The 18,105-nt window shown below is 36.8% G+C and overlaps 1 pseudogene; it reads right to left on the bottom strand.

Moving 5' to 3' along the window:
- Positions 1 to 910: 910 nt before the first annotated feature.
- Positions 911 to 13,300, bottom strand: LOC149172238 (uncharacterized; annotated as a pseudogene).
- Between the last annotated feature and the right edge of the window lie 4,805 nt (positions 13,301 to 18,105).

Here is an 18,105-nt window from a genome sequence, read left to right on the forward strand (position 1 = left end):
ATTAATATTATTATGGAGTAAGCATTTGTCATCATCTGATTTACCAAAATCTAATTGTTGCTCAGAAGAAGAGTGGTTATATTCTATCAATCCTTGGACTAATTATTCAATGTGTTCATGTGGTTTCTCGTCGATGTCATTCAACTTCTGATCCCTGGCTACCAGTGGAGAAGGAGTCCTCCACAAAGTTTGAAAGCCATTCTAGTTCTGCCAAATCATCACATTGTGAAACAATAATGGAGATTAACTTAATTTGCAACTCATCTTCTAAATGATGTGGGGATGGAAATAAACAGAAGGTAAATTGTTATTTGATTTTTCACCTTGGGGTTTCTCATGGAAAACTAAATAACAAAAATAGAAGTAGTCCTAGAAGAGGAAATAGCATGACTCACTGAAACAGAAATTTCTACCAGAGAATTGTGATCTTTAATATCTGTGCTCACAGCATTTGAAATGTTGGAACTTCTTCTGTTATCCAGCAAGGAATCATTGTTGCAACTTAGCATGGTTCCTGCCATCTTGGCGGTGTCTGTTATTGTGGAGGAATCAGCTCCGTTGGCATCACTGCATTTCTCTCCAATTGGTGTTGCAATTTCTTCGTTTGAGAAATCCAACAGGTCATCGATTAGTAAAAAGTTTGATATTCCTCCTAAGATTCCATCTTATCCCTCAGTCACTTTCCAGGATTTTCTTCCAAGAGTAGTTGGCAATGAGACATACATCTTTAAAAAGTTAACATTCTAAATTCTCAAAACAGAGTACATACCAGATTGAACATTAATTTCAATTTTAGTAAGAATGTTGCAAAGAAAGAATTCTAAATCAAGAAAATCAAGAATGTTGCAAAGGCAACATCTGAAGCATTTGAAGCTTCCAAGATCCATCAGAAGTGATAGAATCCAAGGCCTCAACCACTTATCTGCTAAACCCATCCTACCAGATTGCCACCTTCTATATCTTTGAAATTTGGTCCAGTTGGTTCCTTTCCTGTGAGGAGCTCAAGCAAAATGACCCCAAAGCTATAGACATCACCTCTGGTTGTTGATCTCCAACTCTGACCATATTCTGGAGGAATATATCCAAATGTACCTGCTATATCTGTGCTCACATGAGTCTCACAGACACTTATAAGGCACGCCAATCCAAAGTCTGCAACTCTAGGCTCAAAGTCAGCATCCAGCAGTATGTTGCTACTTTTCATGTCTCTGTGGATTATGTGAGGGATGAAGCCATGATGAAGAAATGCAAGGCCCCTAGCTGAACCCATAGCAATCTTAAATCGTTTGGGCCAATCAAGGACCTCCAATGCATCAGCTTTGTTCCTTAGCCAATAATCAAGGCTTCCATTCACCATAAAATCATAAACCAACAATTTCTCATCACCGAAAGAGCAGTATCCCAGTAATGGCACCAAATTTCTGTGCTTGACTTTTCCTAAGGTCTCCATCTCTGCTAGAAATTCTATATGACCTTGAGTGCAAGCTTGTCCAAGCTTTTTGATGGCAACAGTTCTTCCATCAGGGAGTACAACTTTATAAATTGTGCCAAACCCACCATCTCCAATAATATTGGTCTTGCAAAAGTTATTTGTGATCTGTAGTATATCAGCCAGTGTTAGGCGAAGGAGAGGGCTTTCAAACATGGCTACATTTATGCTGAGGGGCTCTTTTGACTTGCTATTACTCATAAAAGAAAGGGTAGGTTCAATGGTTGGATTCAATTTTCTCTTCTCATCCACCTTAGGGAAAACCTCTTGTCTCAACATTTTCCATTTTACCAAAGCAAATATAAGGCCCAGCACGAAAAGGGTGCTTCCTATTGTGATCCAAACAATCACCCCAGTGCTCAATAGATGAGGTTGTTGTCTTGGACTAAGCTTGCATTTTTGGCCCATTAGATTTCCACATACAACCTTGTTTATAAGAAATGAAGAAGTAGTAAAATTACTACATCCACCACCCTCAGGAAGAGCTCCTTCTAGTAGATTATCCGAGAGATTGAAGAAGCTGAGATCCATAAGATTGCACAATTCATCAGGGAATAATCCTAAGAGAAAATTATCAGAAATGTCCAAGTATATGAGTTTTGAAAGACTACCAAGCTCTGGAACTATGGTACCTATAAATTCATTGGTGTGAAGATCCAAGTAGGTTAGACAAGAGAGATTGGCAAGAGATCTTGGAATTCTCCACTAAATGAATTTAAACTCAGATTCAATGTCTCGATATGATGCCAGACTGTGCTCTTTGAAAGCAAGCTAGCAATGCCACAAGATAGCATGTTTTTGTTGTATACATAGCTTAAACTTATAGCTTAAAAACATTAACATTCTAAATTCTCAAAACAGATTACATACCAGATTGAACATTAATTTCAATTTTAGTTAGAATGTTGCAAAGAAAGGATTCTAAATCAAGAAAATTCATAGCTTAAAAACATTAACATTCTAAATTCTCAAAACAAAGTACATCCCAGATTGAACATTAATTTCAATTTTAGTTAGAATGTTGCAAAGAAAGAATTCTAAATCAAGTTCTTGGTTTTCCTTGCTTTAGGAAAAATCATTAACATTCTAAATTCTTAAAACATAGCACATACCAGATTGAACATTAATTTCAATTTTAGTTAGAATGTTGCAAAGAAAGAATTCTGTGTTAGACTTGATTGAATAGAAGCCGCTTAGGTGAACTTGACTGCCCAAAACTATCAAGGGGTAAGCCACTAAACACATGCATTTTTGTTTACGTAAGATGCCTTGAAAAGATTTGAATTCTTCCATTGAAATCACCCCGGATAAAAGATTTGAATTCTTCCATTGAATTCTCAGCCAAGCACACAATGTGGTCTTTTTCCAAGCACATAATTCTCATCCAAGCACACAATGTGGTCTTTTTCCAAACACACAATTCTCAGGGAAGTACACAATTTTTATCTATATAAATATGTTTTGTTGTAAAATGCATCATGGAAGTGATGATCATGGTTGAAGGCTTGTATTTTATCTAGTCCATCGTTTTACAACTTCTAGTTGTACAATAAGTGAAAAAGTTGTGATAGAGTAATTTACCTTTTGTATAAGAATCATTACATGAAGTGATGCTCTAGAAGCACCAGGGAAGTATTATTCAATAATGTGGCAGTTTCCACAGTCTTGAGGAAACAATTCTAGCATTTTGTAATAAATTGAATATAATGAAATCCATTGCAGTGAATTTCTTGCTAGCAATCTATTATATTTCCAAACTTTTGATGTTCAACTCCACTCCATTTTGATATCTTCCTTTTTATGTCAGTAAAGCAGATCCGTTGCAATCACTGTACTTATCATTCCAATGGTAGCCCCTTTAAATTATTAATTAACCAATTTAAGCTAATAAGGAAGATCCTTCCAAGTGTCCACTCTATTCCATCTATGTTCCTCAGACATGCCAATGAAAACACTGATTCATTCTTTGAAATCTGCTCCCTTCACCATATTTCCGCTTTTGAACCAATCTGCTAAGGAAGTGATTTCTGGTAAATCTTTAACATAGAATGTGGCCCATAACCATATCCATACAATGTTTGTGTCCATAAATAGATTGCAGTTTGTGTGAAGGTGTAGCAACATTTAAAGAGGTAGATCAATTAATAGGCATCTTATGGTCGTTGTATGTATTCATGCTTGTTTTAAATTAATAGCTTTTTCCAGACTTAGAAAGAAACTTATATGGTAGCTTTTATAAAATTAGAAGTGCTTTTATCAGTTCTGTTTTAGGCATAGATCTATCTCAGTTGAAATCACAAGCTTGTTGGGTAATCTCTGTACAATCGAAGTGCCTTGGGGTTTTTCAGGGTGTTGAATTCATATATACAATAAAAAAACTAGTTTAAATAACACAAATCAAGTTTTCACCTCACCAAATTCCGGCAATGGAAATTCTAAAAAATCGCACTAAAAACAACTTCGTCATTATGTACATCAGCAAACCACTTGTGATTTTGGAAAACCGTGAACCACCTCCAGCACTTCCTTTGGTGGTTTCTGGAAATGAAGAGGGGTACCAGTAAGATAAATTGTAGTCGTTGATCTAGAGATGGATGGTTTGGCAATAGATGGACATTCATTAGCCCAAAAATGAGAGATTGATACATTGAGTCTACTAAGATGACAATTATGGTTATGGATGGAAGGCAGAGACAATTTTCAAGGGTGCAACAATTTCATAATATTATCTAATACATAAGGTAAAGGTGGCAATTCCTTGCAGGAAATCGATTTTCTCTATGAGAAATCAACCAAGGGTTTGTATTCCATCCTATTTCTTCCCAGATAATTGAGAGTTATTTGTTCTCTACATAACTAAATGGGGTTGTTTTGATATTTTTTGATGAGGACGATGGTCCCAACCATGAAAGTTCAACCAATTGTATGTAATGAAATATAGGACAATTCCAGTTGCTCATTACATGGGAGGTCTCTATACACTACAATTTTTATCTATAAAATATTCACATACATAATTAAAAATTGTTAAAGGACATCATGTCAACAGGTCAGATTTTTTCCAAGGACGCAGATTTACTCTAGGGTTTGATGTTAATTACTTAATATCTTGTCTAGGTATGGTGATTTCATTAAGGAAAATGACTTTGGGAAATCACAGTCCAATTATGGTCATGTTGATGATTGTTGATCATATGGTTTAAAAAATGATAGAATTGTATTCCAGATAAGGAGATATTCAGGAGTATAAATCTGCAAGACTGAGGTCTAATTCAAGACAAGAGTGATGCTAGAAATTTCTCTATAGATTATGTCAACTTTGAAGGAAGGTGAAGATACAATTGTGAAGCTTAGACTAGCACTAGATTCTATAACTAATTTTCATGCAAACTTTTCCTTAGCTAGAATGAAGCTTATACTAGGCACTCCAAAGTCAAGTTCAATGAAAGATGTTGGAAAAAAAGCATTCAATTTTATCAAGAGCTTATCTTTCCATTTTGGACCTGAACTAGCATATGATGCTTATGATAGGAAAAATGAGTTCTCCAATAATAAAAATGAAAGATTTTACTAGGTGAGCTCAAAGCTTCATGTTTTGCTACTCTAATCTTAATTCAAACCTATTCGAATAGATAATTTCCACCCTCTGAGGTTGCAAATGTGTTGAACGAGGCAATTGGAAGCTTGCAACCATGCTCAACTGCAAGTATTATTATCTACATAGAAATTACATATCAAAATATTTGAGAAAGGGAAAAAGGTTGGCCTTTTATTATCACAATGAGGAGCTGGCAATTTGGTTTGGATTTATACATAGCATGTATGTACACCCCCATAATTAGTGTGCGGTGAGTGTCACAAGTCAATAAAGATAATCTCCAAGATAGAGTGTATTCCCAAGAAAGTTGAATTGGTTTTAGTTGATGAAACAAACAGGCTCGGGGCAGAAGAACTCCATCACTAGACATTGATGAAGCCAAAGAGTATGCATTTCTCATCGTACCCTTTAAATGCTTTTATTTTAGGGGATGGCTTCTTCCTTTTCATTTTATAAAACACCTCAAAGTTTTCAAATCATAAGGAAGAAGGTGAAGCTTGTACAATATGGTTCTTAGATTCACCTTGTTGTATCTTCTAATGTTGTACCTAGTTTTTTTTTCTAAATATTGTAGCTAGTCTCAGTGACAGAGTCTTTACACTAGCCTATGATGGCTTTAAAACATCATTAGATTAGCCTTTAAATTACCTAATGAGATATTGGGTAACAATAACTCAATTTGTAGCATGGAAATCTTGGGCCATAAGAAATATTGTACATATCATAATGAACTTTGCAAATTCCAATGAAATCCTCGACTCCTTGACACCCAACATAGTTATTGACCATGTTTTGATTGTGAATAATACACATTTTATGCAGTCATCAGTAAACATATCTTTCCAGCACTGGACCCTAACATAAATATTTCGAGTTTAGGAGTTTCTATTTGTTCTGGAAGCATATCTAGATCTAGATATTACTTATGGTAGACAAATTGGTTACATATTAGGACCCGGTGTAGTGCACTCTTTGTAGCATGTCTAAATTTGTGAAGGGTTGTATTGCAATTTACATTCAAAATATTTCAAAGAATTTACTTTAAATTTAACTCAACAACTTTCATTAAAAAGGCAAGGGAAATTCATGAATCTTATGATAAGCTTAGGAAAGGACATCCTGACACATTTATGTTGAATTTTTTTGTATGCTGGAAAGCCCTCACTTGACTAAGGATGCATGTCATATGTTGGCTTTGATCCCTTTATGTTGCATGTTTTCAATGATTAAGTTAACCTCTCATGGATAAATTTTGTGATTTTGTCATCCAAAGAAACAAGTTACTTACAATTAAGGATGCTTATGTTTGATTTCATCATGTTCGAAATTTTAATGCCCATTAAATTGTTGCGCTAATTAAACATGAAATGGTGTTTGGGAACAACTTAAGGCAATCATCCATTTAGGAAACAGTTTGTTCTAGAAGGAACATCTTAAGGCAATCGTCCATTTAAGCAACAATTTGGTGTTGAATTCCTACGGTACTAATCTATGCATCAGAAGTTGACAAGTTAACCATCCGCTTATTGAGGAAATGATAAAATTTTAACTTTAATTGCATTTGTTGTATCTTCATTGGATCACAATGTATTCTATAAAATGCATGGCCCTGTAGGACAAGAGACTGCTCTATAAAATGTATGATGGTGTAGGACCACGAATTAATTTATACATGTCTAGCATCATTGTACTGAGCATCAAATCCTACAATCTTGTACAATTCTATTTTTTCTTCCATTAATTAAGAGAAAAACCCATGTACCCAAGGATACCTTATCACTGCTACACTCAGATTGAAACATAAAATTCCAATGGATATTTATACACAGGTCCTAAACAAGTTGAATTTGGAACATTTGCTTGCTTATAGAATAACTAGCTATTTTGAATTTAGATTACTGTGGATGGATACATTAATTGGTTACATATTTTGACATTAGAGGGGTCAAACTCCTTTAAATCACCTTTGGCTATAAAACTAACATTTGAAAGGTATCTATTCCCATCGAATTCACCCTGGACTTGCATCTGGTCTAATCCCCAATTGGCAGCATGTTTTTCCTTGGGATTGGACTCATAGCAGTTGATAAGTTCAAATTATCATTTTAAGGTCTTATTATAAGCATACTCAAGCTTGTATCAATTTAGGGTGCTGAAATAGACAATTTGTTCTAGCAACAGGTATGCGAGGCCCCAATTTTTGTGGTTTTTCTCTCTTAGTCGACAGTCTTTGTATGATTGTTGGTGGTATCAATTGTTTATCTATAGTAAATGTTTTAGTATATTGCCATAAATCTTGAAGACAATTTCCTACATGAATCTTTTTTACTGACATTGATCAGAATAGGTCATAGAAAATCCTTGTATTTTTTATATAATGACGTGATTAGTTCCCATTTGTGTGGCTAAACTCAACTCAAACCTTCTCTTCACCAATGAAGCACAACATCCTCTTACTCATTAGCATCTTACTTGAGTTATAGTGGGAAGTCATTCTATGCATTAGGTATTGTCATGTTGCTGATAAGATTATGAAAAATTCAATTAAATAAATATTTGACTAGTGTTGGTGTGACTGTCAGGTGAGACTAGAGAGGGCATCTGAGATATTTTGTACTAATTTGTTTGCTCAATGATCTGAATCTCCAAAGCATCCTTCATGCCAGATATCATTTATCTCTTGAATCCTTCATGCCATATATCATTTATCTCTTATTTTCCTTCCAAGTCTAAGGCTCTTCTTGGTTGTGCTTCCCATCTTCCTTGTGCTCCTCTAGGTTGCGATTAACTACTCTACACTTTGTACAATTAAAATCCATGGGAGTTCTCACCGTCTGCTTTTGTGATTGATAAGTTCACTATTGATGCAGAGAAGCATGAGTGGATTGGAAAAACTACCTGATGGAACATGATAAAAACAGAGAGCTACATTAAATATGCACCTTAAGGGGCTGCTTCCTTAAGGCCAACTTGGTTCTCCATGATGTATTCAGCTGGTTGCATATCCAGATATCTGTTGATGACCCTGTTATGTCTGATCCTGCAGCATAGTTCTGTGATACCTTGAAATGATAATGATGTTCAGAGGCTTCCTCCTTAACTTGAGGCGAACATGACTGCATGGGCAGTGCTATAAGTTGAATATGAGCTGTAATTTTGAAAACGAAATAGTACAGGAAGTCCATTCTTTCTGCGAGTTCCTCATACCTCCCCAGATGCATATGCATGAATTCTACAAAATTACAAATTCTTTGTTTTTTAATTGAAACGCTGAAAGTTGAAGAGAAATCTTAGTTGCTTGCTGGTCCTGGACTCAAGTCTTCACTGTGAACTTATATTCCCAATCATTCTGTCATCTCAACCACCTCCTAGAGAAATTTGATAAATCACTTTCTTCCTTTGAAATATGGTGCTCACATTCTTTATTCCTTTCCTGACATCTGATAATTCACACATAACACAGACCAGGCTGGCTATGATTACTAGCCATGGATAGGTGTTCAGAGTCCAACACATAGAGAGCTAACAAAGACCATAATACTTACCCATTCACCCCCGTGAAAATGTGCTCATGATCATGGCTGCAACGAAGTGCCAGGGAAACTATCAGACGTGCCAACCTGACATTCCACAGTGGAACAATCAAACCACACTCAAGGACCATCCTCATTTTGCTGCCCATGGTGATACCTGATGCATGCAGTGTGAAATAAAAGAGCATGCCAACCCAACATTCTATAGCAGAACAATAAAACCACATTCAAGGACCATCCTTATTTCGCTGCCCTTAATAACACTTGATGCATCCATTGTGAAATTAAAGACCACGCACCTCTGCAAGGGCATTAAGTCCTGCTTGTTGTTTGCATGCCTCTGTTGACACTTTGGTTTATGATGTGTAGTCATGCATTAGGTGATCGCTCCTAATTTAACACTCCCCAATTGGCTTGGTTGTCTGCACTTGAATTATAGATGTGTAGGACCTAGAAAAATTCTATTTTTTCAAACTTCTTTGTCAGTACTTCAACTCTGGCTTTGTCTTACTAGGCAGACATCTTACAGAATGATGTACTATGATAGAGGATTCTCTTAGCACAGCTGCACTTTTTCTTCTCCTCAACTTTATCAACACAAGGCCTGGATAAACTGAAAGTGTTGCTTCATTATTTGAAACATAGTTCAGATGCCTAGTATGGGTAAGTTCTTGATTTCCTCTGGGATCTGGAATGATACCCCCATCTGCGTACCATGGATAGGTGTTTTGATTTTAATGGGTGTCTGTGGTAGTGGCTTTACTTATATTGTGTGCCTTGTAGTAGTGGCTTTAATTTTGTTGGGTACCTGAAATAGTGGTTTTGATATGGATGGGTGCCTGAAATAGTGGCGTTGATTTGGAGGGTGCCTGAAATAGTGGCATTGATTTGGATGGTGCCTAAAATAGTGGCTTTCATTTGGATGAGTGCCAATAACAATTGTGGCTTTATTTTTAATGGGTCTGTAATAATAGTGATTTTAATTTTAAAGTGTGTAAGAAGTTATAATATTTTTCATTTTGTTGGATGCATTCAATAGAAGTGGTTTTATTTTTAGTGGGTGTCTGTAACAATAGTGGTTTCAATTGTAATGAGTGTTTGCAATAGTGGTTTAAGGTTTAATGTGTCTGTAACAATGTTCATAATATTAATATGTGTCTGTAATGGAAGTTTTAATTTAAATGGGAACAATGGTTTTAATATAAATGGGGACTCTCTAATAGTGTTTTTTATACAAATCGACATCTGAAATAGTGAGATTAATTTTAATGGATCACTGGCATAGTGGTTTTAATTTTAGTGTGTCTGCAATGTTGTTTTAATTTCAATGTGAGCCTGCAATGGTGGTTTTAAATTTCACTATCAGCTATCTTTGTTATTAATTATAAAGGCAATATTGTGTTATTAGACATGATAACAAGGGGAGGAATTACAATGCAAACCTTCACTGAAGAGGGGCATTGGAAGAACATCAAAATAAGTAGCCGTGGTGATTCTCGGACATACAGTGGTGGTTCTGAAACATACAAAATTTCTTTGTGACTTCAAATGACCAAGTAAGTGTATTACCCACTGACACAAGATATTGCATGCCCGGTCTTGATCAGATTTTGAGGGAGTCGTTTTAACTCTTCTGCCATGTTATCCACAGAGCGCATAAAATCGATCAATCTGGCCGACTGATCGAAATCCAGAGGTAATTCATCAAATATTGTAGTAGAGCGAATATCAAAACCAATATTACGGGCTTCATTCTCAAGAGGATCGTCTTGCTCAACACTGAGTATTAGCTTTAGTGATCTACTGGTGCCTGTGGTGCGCGTTAGCGAAGGTGACCGTAACACCTTTGGAAGCAAGAAACTGCATCATGGGAGTTATGTGACCTTGCGCTGGTTATGGAAACAAAAGGGCATGCAAGGTTATGGAAACAGAAGGGCATGCAAGGGTTCCAGATCGCTTACAACATTATCTCTCTCTATAACACTATCTCTGCCAAACTTTCTCAGTATAGAAAGGAAAAACAAATAGAGCAATCATCAGATCTTATGGTTTTCCCAAGAGCATATTTTGATGGGGCAGCACAAAATGACATATGTGGATGTGGGGTCCTTATTGTTATGGATAAAGATCAACAATTCCAAATCTTTTGGAATGGGGGGAAGGGAACCAATAACAAAGCAGAGGCAATGGCGCTAACAAGACTTCTTACTTTCAGCTTTTTTCTAAATATTCAGTCTCTACAGATTTTCGGTGATTCCAAAATAATAATTGATCATGTCACAGGGAAGAACCATATTAAAAAACAACATCTATCTGGTTGGTTGAACATAATCATTTCTCTCTGGGGGAGGAAGGATGACTATACTATTCAGCATATCAACAGAGCACAAAATTCCCAAGCTGATATATTATCAAAGAAATGACTCCTTTCTCAAATGGGCTCCTGGAATATGGATATAAAAATTGAAGCTGAAACTTATTCCATTCAGGAATTCTCTCTCCCTGGCACATAACCTCTTTTTTTATCGCAGAATTCCCAGGTATGTTTTTCCAGGATACTGTTTTATAGTATATTTTGCAATTTCCCTCACTGGTGGTAGAAGTGACCCCTTTCGGGGTTCTGGAATTTTCTAGATCTGCTATTTCGCCATCTGTTTTCATGTTTTATTTTCCCTTCTGGTTGATTGCTTCTTTGAAGCACATATCTTCTTGTCTCTTCCCCTATTATGGGGGATTTTTGGCCACACATCATATCAGAACTTGTTTTCCTTCCTCTACAGTTTTGTACAGGGTTGGTTATATCTCTTTATCACGCTATATCAAGATGTAATCTGCGTTTTTATATCTTTTATCTAGTAAATACAATCAAGCTTTTTTTGCACTGAAAAAAAAGAGTTCCAAAATAATAGTCAAATTCAAATCAAGGCGGGACAACAAATTTAAAATTCAAATGTCGTGAAGAAAATGTGAATTTAGTAATTTTGACTTCACCACCTTTCCCTTAACTCGACCAGTCTGGACAGTCACATCGAACTTTTTTTGCACTGAAAAAAAGAGTTCCAAATTGCTAGTCAAATTCAAATCAAGGCGGGACAACAAATTTAAAATTCAAATGTCGTGAAGAAAATGTGAATTCAGTAATTTTGACTTCACCACCTTTCCCTTAACTCGACCAGTCTGGACAGTCACATCGGATTCCCATCAAATTGCCAGACACCCTGCATAGACCGACAAAGATCGAGGTTTAACGGAAAATCCCATCAAATTGCCAGACACCCTGCATAGACCGACAAAGATCGAGGTTTGAGGGAAAAAAAACGCTGGTGGTCGGAGTTAGAAAATTTTCCGACAGGCAGAAATTCAGAGCAATTCCTTCCTTCTGGTTAGAGTACTCCTTTGATTTTTGCTTTTTGTAAGGAACTATATTGATATTTTAATTATCAATTTATGAAAATGTACGATGTACGATGCAACGAACTCCTGCAACAATTCTGGTGCCCACTGCCCAACAATTATGGCTACCTTTTCTATCCTAAAGTTTTGGTTTAAATATTGCATGACAACATAAGCCCGCATGCCTCCTAAAGTTTTGGTTTAAATATTGCATGACAAAATAAGCCCGCATGCCTCGTAGTAATAAGCAAGACTTACGCATTCTCAGTGCCCACTGATACACGGTTCTAACGCGTGAATTTCTAACTCTATTTCTTCCTGTCAATTCAGATATATTACCCTCCGCATTTTGGTCGTCTCGCAGCCAACAAAATTCCTCATAAAATACTTTGATTTCTCATGAATTTTTTAAATGTATTATTTAAATGACTTCTCATGAATTTTTTAAAGCAGTTGCCTATAATGGATTTTTTGGAAGTTTTTTTGGTGGGTTTTTGAGGTCAAAATCTGGCAGCAATTTATTGGAATTGCAAGTATAGCTAGTTTCTGCACAATCAAAGTGTCCCAAGGGTTTTTCAGGACGCTGAATCCAAATATACAGTTAAAAAACTATTTTATCTGCAACAAATCAAGATTTAACCTCAATTTCTTCCACCAGATTCCGTCACTGGAATCTCCAAAAAAACATAGACAACTCCTTTTTTAAATATATTATCTAAATGAATTTGTGGTCGAGCTCTGAAAAAATGTAATCGGACACTTTTAGAATAATTTTACAGGCTACCGGCTAAAATTGTAAAGAACCAATATAGTGCGCGTTCGTGTTTGTCAACACATCTTAAGTTCTATAATTAAAGAACCAATATTACATGCATTAGCTAAGTTAAATAGCTAATATCAAAAGCATTTTCTATTTAATACGACAATCCATGTTAAACTTATTGATAAAAATTAAAGCGGACATAAACTGAAAAAATTACAAACGATTGTAAGGCCTGCAAATATCTGACAGTTATTACTCTTATTAATTATGCAAGTACACCTTATTGTTATTAATTATGCAAGTACACATCTTATTTGGGCAATATGGTCGATCTGCCAAAGACATGTCTTGATAGGGGAGGGTTGCCAATACATGTGCGCCCTCCCTGCCACGTCATAATACCACGCGTCAACCCACATGGCTCCGGTACGACACCTGTCCACCGTGGAGCTGGCCGTGTGGGCTATCACCTCGAACATTAAAACACCTCCTTCGCGCCATTTACTAGGTTGGTCTGGGCTCATTTCGACGATGTTCCATTTTCCCTTTGTCTTTCTGCTCGGGGCCGGTAGTTGGGCGAAGCCCCCCGCCGAAGATGGCGCGGGACGGCCCTATAACCTGTGCGCATGGTGGTTAGAACATGTGCTGGGGGAATGGTGTGTTCGGTTGACAGGGTTTGTATTGTTGCGCGCAGAGTCGTTTATTCGTGTGCTGGTGCGAAGGTTTGATGGAGTTTCTAGGTTTCTGGCTGGGACAGCGGTTCTGCTTTTCTTGTGCTTTTCCGCCTGGATTTCTTGGTCGTTCTGGAATGCAAGCTGTTTAACATGGAATGCCGGTTGTTTAGCGTTTCTCTGGTGGTGGTCTTATCAGGCGATTTTGTTGTTTGGGGAGGAGTCGGTCGCCATTCTACTGAGCTTGAGGTAACATAGCATTTTTAGGGTTTAGCTCTGCTGTTTTTGTTGTTTTTGTGATCTCTAATGGCTTCTAATGGCTTTTTTCTTCCTGTTGCAGGTGTTGCAGGTGTGGAAAAGGACGTTGCAGGTGTGGAGAAGGTCTGGCGAGCTGTGGGGAAGGTGGGGGAGGTCGGCGACCATCCATGGCCTGTAACCGGTAGGATTTTTAATCCTACCAGCTTTACTCTGTGTTTTTCAACACAAGCATCTCTAACAGGATATTTTGTGAACTTTCTATGGCATTTTATGGCAGTATTTTGAGCAATTTTTTGAGGGTTTAGGGTTTTAGTCATTCTATGGCATTTTTGCTGTTTTAGGGTTTAGGGTTTTAGGCATTCTATGGCATTTTGTTTTTGCTGTTTTAGCCTGTTTTAGCCCTCAAAACGCTCTGTAGCTGCTCTCCCCTGACTTGCATAGCCGGCCCCGAGCAGAAAGACAAAGGGAAAATGGAACATTGCCGAAATGAGCCCAGACCAACTTTCGAAACTCTCTGTAGCTGCTCTCAATTGCCTTGTTACTGTGTTTGCTTTATAGATAAAAACGCTGCATTTTTATTGTCCCTGCTATTGTATCTTTTTCATTTGGCATATGAGGGTTTCTCTTTTCTTTCATAGAGTTCTGAGTGCTCTGCTTCGTGCTATTGTTTGTTTTATATTCGACTGCTCGGAGGGGAAGGCTCTTCTAAAGCCTCACTAAACCCTTACGAAGCTTCTTCGCAGACTTGCTACTCAGGTTGCTCTCTGGGCTACAGTGTTGTATGGAAGCCGTGGACATTTGTATGGACTTTGTATGGAAGCCGTGGACATTTTATGACCTTAATCACAGTTATACTGTTAATTTATTTATGGTTTCTTGAAGTCATAACTGTTATCTTGTTTCCTTCTATGAAAGTCTTATTCCGAATTTTACACACAAGTTGCATTCTCTATTATTTAAATTGACTTGGGCTACAGTGTTGTATGGAAGCCGTGGACATTTGTATGGACATTTGTATGGAAGCCGTGGACATTTTACGACCTTAATCACAGTTATACTGTTAATTTATTTATGGTTTCTTGAAGTCATAACTGTTAGCTTGTTTCCTTCTATGAAAGTCTTATTCCGAATTTTACACACAAGTTGCATTCTCTATTATTTAAATTGACTTCTCTGGATACTGTTTGAACGCTACTATTCTTGATTTACTCATTGTAGAATATTATGATTTCCTTATGCTGTAAAACCTTGCATAGTGCTAAGTTTTTGAGATCGTTTTCACTTGTGACGGTGCATCTCTATTTGAAGGTTATTTTGTTTTTACAGCTGATGAGTTTATAAGTTAAGAAATGGGTAGGGTTTACTGTTTTATGAACAAAGCTTCTACTCTTTTATTTCCTTTTAATATCGCTCAGCTTTTACTAGCAAACTTTATAGGATTAAATCCTTGTCAGGGTTTTGTTAGAGTTTTGTCAGGGTTTTGTTAGAGTTTCCTTGTCAGGGTTTTGTTAGAGTTGAAATGCCCGATAATGCATGCAGAGAGATTGACCGTTCTTCATGAAGAAATAGGTTCGATATCTGCTTGAGTTGGAGTGTTGGTGTTTTCAACTTGTAACTCCAGTGTCTCTCAGTAGTTATGTCTTCGGTCAGGTCTTGAGTGGGCATATCAATTTGGAACAATTTTTGTTTTTTACACCTATGACCTGGAGCATATTTTTCATCACAATTATAGGAGAGTCCATTTCTTTGGTGGTCTGCCATTTGTGTTGGAGACAACCTTTGTACTTCCAAGGGATGTGTAGGAATTGTGCTAAGTTGGAATATTTGATTCTGCAAACAGATTTCTATGCACTTTTGAAACTTTTCTTCCTAGTTGCTTGGGGAACAGGGATATAAGGAGTGCAGAGCTATCGGGAGAGGAGAATGTGTTGATAATAGTGATATATTTGTAGGGTGCTGGTGTCCATTGTAGCTGTTGAATTGTCTAGATTGTGTACCTCTGAATGTAAATTTCTTGTAATATGTGAAAAGAATATTGAATCAAAACCCTCCTTGACCCGTATATAGCACATGACCTACTGAAATTTTAAATTTATGGAGTCGGTATAATCTCTATTCCAAAAAACATAATTATTGTTGCTTAGTTGCCATGCATTAGATACTGTGAACACTCTTATCAAGAGCCAATTCAATCCCTTTAAGAATGGCATGTGCTTCTGCCTGATTGTTGATCTTTCCTAAGGTTCATTCAAATTTTAAACTTTATTTATCTCCAGCGTTGATGAGAAGACCCACAATTGCAGTTACCCTGGATTTCCTTTCGGTACACTGATTTCCTTTGAATCTCTCTTATTTTTGCAATGCCTAGTTTTGTGCAGGGAAGTTTAAATTACAGGAAAGCTTAACATGCTGTAGATTTTGAGCTCTGAAGCAATTTTGTGGGATTTTTGTATACCTACTGCTTTGGAATTTCCTTCTTACATGTATTAGAGGCAATTCATAATTTTTCTGTACCGTAATACACTGTTATAGATCAATATTAACTCCAGAACTCATAAGTGTAAAAAGGGATCTAAAGAAACAGAGACATGATTCTCTTGATGCTTAAAAGATCCCATCTTAAGATGGGTCTACGCTGGTTTATATTTTGCAGATTTATAAATTATTGTAATTTTATTTTTATTTAGTTTTTATAATAATTTAGCTATTTTTAATTTTCCATTTTTACTCCAATTCTTTTTTCCCCCTCTAAGAAGGTTGTTGTAACTTTGCGTCAATTATAACAATTCATTAGTTAACCAAACAATTGTCATATGTGAATCACTCATATTGTCAAACAATTGATCTACTCATGAAGGAAAATGAAAAAGGTGAATAGGTGCTTAGAAAAGAATTAATGACTAAGCCACAATTCGTCATATAGCTGATTAGGTTACTGTGCACCCAAATTTCTCTATCTTTTGGAAAGTTGATGTAACAAGATGGAACAATATGATTCTCATAGTTGTTCATCAACTGATTTGATTAATTTAGATACTTCCATCATTTTTACTAGCACATATAAAAACACATGCTCTCTATAAGTTGGGCATACTCCACGGTGGACAGGTGTCGTACCGGAGCCATGTGGGTTGACGCGTGGTAAACTGACATGGTGGGGAGGGCGCACATGTATTGGCGACCCTTCCCTAGGTGATTGATAAAAATCATAACTATGTTCTTTATTGTATTTCTAGTTTCCAGCAATGTAAAGTTCTTATTCATTCTAATTCAATCAATAACATGCTAAGTATAGAGTTCCTTACTACTAGTGCCTCGTACATTAGAAGCGAGCAGGAGGTGTTTCTAATTGTGAGTGTAGACTTCTATTCAGTGTTAAGTGATTGTAAACTTGCCCAGCACTGTCATCACATTATAACGGTCCACTTATTGGAGCCATAAGTGAGTTTAGATCTTTGTACAGTGCGCACAGAATAACTTATAGAAATAGTTTTATCATAATTAATATTTTACAGAAAGACATATTCCATTGAAAATTTCTTATCAACACACAGTTAGGTTGCCACAAGAAATCACTACTAGGTTGTAAGCCAAAATGTTGCTGTGCCAAGAAAAAGATACAATCCATCCAAAATCCACATCATAATGTGGTTAGAACCGAAAACATATGACACCCCTATTCTTTATGGCCCTGAGAATCTTGAGTGCCAAAACTCCCCGAGTTACCTTCTTGAGCCAGGTAGGTTGGCCTACCAGTCAAGGGCTGATTAGGAAATGGTTGATTGTTGCCATATGATTGATTCCAATTTGCAGCTTCCAACCATGGAGGTATTGAGTACCCATACCTCACATTTGCACTACTGACCCCTGCATTAAGTGGAGGTGTGTAATGAGCATACAGAGAATTGACAGCAGCTCTGGTAGGAACAAGGCAAGTGGGTAAACCCTCGGTTTGATAGTGGGGCACTTGAATGTTTATGAGATCTTGGAATAATGGTGTATTATCTGCAATGGAGTCCAATGAGTTTGAAATAATCCTAGTTTCATCAGCTATTCTTGTATCGTTGATCATCCCTTGTTCCTTTTCAAGCATTTGTTGTGCCTTTCATTTTTCCTTTTCCTGTCTTGCCATTTGCTTTTGTTGGTCCTTAACTTGCCTTGCTTTATCTCTTTCAATCCTTTCTTCTGCTCGCTGTTGTGCTGCAACAATCCTTGCTGCCTTCTTCTCCTTGACCATATCCTTCTTTTTCTGTTTTAATTCTTGCATTTCAAGTTTCTTTTTTTCTGACTCAACTAACAGGTTTATATAGTCCTCTGAGGTGAGTAGCTGTGAGCTTCGGCCCAGACGAAGACTACCCGGTGCACCTTGCGTTTTTCTCATTGATACTCTCTCTACTGGT

This window comes from Pinus tabuliformis, chromosome 4_2 (genome assembly GCF_031772625.1).
Source record: "Pinus tabuliformis cultivar Carrire ecotype Pingquan chromosome 4_2, CPIR1, whole genome shotgun sequence".
NCBI lineage: Eukaryota > Viridiplantae > Streptophyta > Pinopsida > Pinales > Pinaceae > Pinus > Pinus tabuliformis.